The sequence below is a fragment of the Pan troglodytes genome, chromosome 5 (genome assembly GCF_028858775.2).
Source record: "Pan troglodytes isolate AG18354 chromosome 5, NHGRI_mPanTro3-v2.0_pri, whole genome shotgun sequence".
NCBI lineage: Eukaryota > Metazoa > Chordata > Mammalia > Primates > Hominidae > Pan > Pan troglodytes.
In genome coordinates this window covers 137,181,606-137,186,210 of record NC_072403.2, presented here as the reverse complement: position 1 = coordinate 137,186,210, position 4,605 = coordinate 137,181,606, and positions in this window count along the sequence as shown.

The following is a 4,605-nucleotide window of genomic DNA, read 5'->3' as shown; positions in this document are numbered from 1 at the left end:
GGGTAAGCTCGAGAGTTTTTCTACACTAATTAAAAGAGGAGATACTATGTGAAACTTATTTGCTTACCTTATAACTCATTCACACAGTTACTATATAACTCATAAACATAGCATCAATTTTCTCCTGATTATAATTTATTGATGATGTAAGGAAAGTAAGTTTAAGCATCTCATTTTTAAACATATAGAGTGTAGTCTCCTAATTGTAGCATTATTGATGTTTTGTGCTGGATAATTGTTTGTTGCAGAAGGTTGTCATGTGCTCTGCAAGAATTTTAACAGCAGCCCTGGCCTCTGCCTCTCATTTGCTCCTCTCCTCCTCTGCCTCTTTTCTGCAACAACTAAAAATGTATTCCAATATTGCCAAATGTCCCTTTTGAGTAAAACAACCTGGGTCGAGAACAACTGATGTAAACCTTTTTTATCAAGGAATATGCAGCAGGCCAATGCGGCACTTCTTCCTTGAATACCTTAAAGGAACAAATCTCTTTAGTAATCTCCCAGAATGGACTTATGAATATTTTCTGACAAAATTTCTCAGATCAATCTATCACTACCTATTTTCTTGCCCAATTCTTCATATAAATAAGTTTACAAAATCCATTCCAGGCATGTAATCTCATTGAATTTCCACAACATTAAGAATTGGGTACTAATAGCCACTGGGGAGCACCAAGTGCCACAAAAAGAAAGATTTGGAAGGAGACAGGCTAGAGTTTCAGTGCTTGCACCGTTTCCTGGCTCTAAAAACTGAGGCCAATTCTTTAGCTTTGGTGCACCTCAGTTTCCCCATCTGGAATGTGGAATCATTAATACCTTGGAGTGATAATGAGAGAATAAAACAAGATAAGAGATGTAACAATGCTTCACACTAACAGAGGCTCAATTAGCTGTACCTTTGATTATTATCACTCTGAGTCCAGAGTTTTGTGTACTACATCACAGATACATAGCAGCTTTCTCAAGAGTGGCAGATTTTGCCCCTGTTCTGGCCACAGACCACTTTAAGAATCTTCTAAACAAAAAAAATTTCATAAGCAACACAAGTTGTAGACAATTTCAGGGTATCCACAGGTTCCCCTGAAATGTATATTGGATCCAAGTAAAGAGTCCCTCTAATGAGAGCCTTCTAATTTCAAACATCTTTCCTTCCAATTGACTCAAGTACATTGTGCCAAATCTCCTTCCTTGCTCACTGCTTTAAAATGGAACCACCTTCTGTGGAAATAAATTGATTCTTATTTCCTCTAACCTAATGCTAGAGGAAGATGCTTGACCAACACATCATTGAAATATGTCTTTGGTTTTGTGAAATAGAAACAGGCTTTCCAATTTTCCTTCTTCAGCAGAAAAGCGGAAGAAGGGTATTTGGTAAAAAGGGATTCAGGACATCCAACATGATTATCCACTGTATTAGTTTCCTATTACTATTGTAACAAATTACCATAAACTTAGCACAAACTTATTATCTTACAGTTCTGGAGGTCAAAATGGGCTGCATTAAGCTAAAATCGAGGGGCGGGCCACACTGCATTTCCTCCTGGAAGCTCTAGGGGAGAATCTAATTTTCCTGTCTTTTTCAGCTTTTAGAGTCTGCCTGCATTCCTTGGCTCATGGCCCCTTCTATCTTCAAAGCCAGCAATGGCCAGTTGAGTCTCCCATCACATCCCTTTGGCATTCACTCTTCTCCTTCCCTTTTCCATCTTTAAGAACCCTTGAGATTACATCTCACTCATTGGGATAATCCAGGATAATCTCCCTATTTAAAGTTCAGCTGATTAGCAAAGTTAATTCCATTTGCTACCATTCTCCTTTGCCATGTAATATAGAAATATTTGCAAGCTCTGGAAAAATTAGATATCCTTAAGAGGCTACTATTCCACCTTCTAGAGTCAAACATCTTGGTGTCTTTAATGATATAGTAGGAATAAACCTTGTTACGAACCCTGATGAACATCTTCAGTTTACAAAAGCAAGAAGTTGGCACTATATTTTGAGTTTTCACAGTAACAATTTATTTTTAGATAGTAATGTCCCCTCCAAAAATCCATATCATCTTTAAATAGTGTCCCTCAAAAACTATTTATACTCAATTCATAATTTTTCAGCAACTTGACGTCTTCCAACTTCTGATCACTTAGGAAACTGGAGAAATTCTTTACAGCTCACTACACAAAGTTAAGATAACTCACATGTATTTTGCAAAGAAAGTTGCAAATACAGACAGAAATACCCATGGAAACTAAATCAAGCCTGCATGAATCAGGAGGAGCTCAAAGGAAATCAATGCATTGTTGGCAAAAGAAGACAAGGCTGCTCAGAAGGAACCATAAGGGTTACACTGCACATTCACCAGCTAGCTTGCAGCCCCATTGCTTCATGGCACCTATCTCTTGAAAGCCCCTTACTACATTCTTCAGCAAATCCAACATCCTCATCTTCCTTATTCTCCTGGATCTTTTTGGTCATTTGCTTTCGTGTTCCTCCAGTGGACTGTCTGACTTTGCCTCTGATTCTTGATCCTTCTTTTTAATCCTTGATCCCTCCATTTTTTAATTTTTAATTTTTTAGAGACAGGTTCTGTTTCCCAAGCTGGAGTGATCATAACTCACTGCAGTTTCAAACTTCTGGGCTCAAGTGATCCTCCCATCTAAGCCTCCCAAGTAGCTGGGATAAAGGCACAAACCACACCTGGCTTGATATTTCCTTTATTTAGCACCACTTACCATCATAAAAATGGCTTCCAGGTCATTATCCTAACCACGTTTAATACAAGCCCCAATGTCCTTGGCATTTATTTGGTTCTTAGTCATATTTAATCTTGTTGCTGAACCAGTCTTCAAAAAAATTATTTCATGCCTTCTTTCTCCTTGTATTAGTCCATTCTTGCATTGCTATAAAGAACTACTTGAGACTAGGTAATTTATAAAGAAAAGGTATTTCATTGGCTGTACAGGAAGCATGGCTACAGAAACTCACAATCATGGTAGAAGGTGAAGGAGAAGCAGGCATCGTCTTCACCTGGCAGAGCAGAAGAGAAAGAGAGCAAAGGGGAGAAGTGCTACACACCATTAACCAGATCCCATGAGAACTCACTCACTATCACAAGAACTGCAAGGGGGAAGTCTGCCACCATGATCCAATCACCTCCCACCAGGCCCCTCCTCCAACTTTGAGGATTACAGTTTGACATGATATTTGGGTGGGGTCACAGAGCCAAACTATATCACTCCTTAAACCTCAAATGCCTCCTCCTCTATTCACAAACATTCTAGCCTCCTTTCTTCCCAGAGGCCTAGCAAGATTGCACTCCACAGGCCCCCTTTGAAGTTAGACGTGGCAGTGTTACTTATTTCACCAATGATACGTAGACGAAAGGTCATATATCACTTCCAGAGACAGGCTTTAAGAGCCAGAGTGCCACTTTTCTTTTTTCCAATTCTGGCAAAAGAGAGCAAAGAAAGCCTCCTAGCTCCCTGAGTAAGGTTAGAGCAAGCAGCATCCTCTAGCTGATCTACAATAGACACTTAGCATGAGAGAGAAATAAACCTTTGATGTGTTAAACTGCTGAGATACAGGAAATAAGGAGGTTGTTTGTTATTATAACATCCCAGCCTATACTTTGCTTCCTAATTTGGTGAGAAAATAGAAGCAATCAGAAGAGAACTTCTACAACCTCCCATGACCACATGTGTGACTGATTAGTCACCCTATACTCTGTCCTCCTCCAATATTTGAATGAATTCTCCATATTCCTAACTAAAGCCCATCTTTTATCTTGTACACCAGATGGGAATATTTTTCCTTACTCAAGGCTGACATTCAAATATTTCTCTTCTTTGTCTCTTATATAATCAATGTTTCCCTTTCTACTAGATCCCCTTCATCAGTAAATAAACATACATAATATCTCCTGTTTTGAAACAATCTCTCCACTAGTTAACAGCACCCCAACCCCATCTCCAATGTGCTGTAATACTTGCTCCTATTCTCTTCAGAATTATCTCACTAGGTTCTGCTTGTCCCACTACACTGAAAACTACTTTTGTCAGGGTAACCAATAATATTGAATTTACTAAGTCTGGAAGTCAAACCTTGGTCCTTACATTGACTTGGTTGACCATATTCCTTCCTTCTTGAAATATTTTTGTACATGGCTTCCAGGACACAACTATCCTACCTACTAATCCTCTTCCTACCTCACTGGCTGTTCCCTCTTGATCTCACAAAGTCTAAATGTTGGGGTTCAGGTCTTGGGTGTCTTTTCTTCCTCATTCACACCCTCTTGCCAGGTGACCTCATCCAGTTTCATGGTTTTACACTGTCAACTGAAGAATAACGAGGTTCATAAATTTAGAAAGGAGAGCTTTATTTTTCATAAAGAGTACTGAGTGTCAAGTATGTGCCAAGCAAGGTGTCTGCCACTGACGGAGCAATGCCCAAGCAGCGGACACCAAGGCCAAGAAGGCGAAGGCTGGACAGAAGGTCCTGAGAAAACCGTGAGAATATGGAGGAGGGGGAGGAGGAATAAGAACAGGAGGAGGAGGGGGAGGAGGAATAAGAACAGGAGGAGGAGGAAGAGGAGGGGGAGAGAGGAAGAGGGGC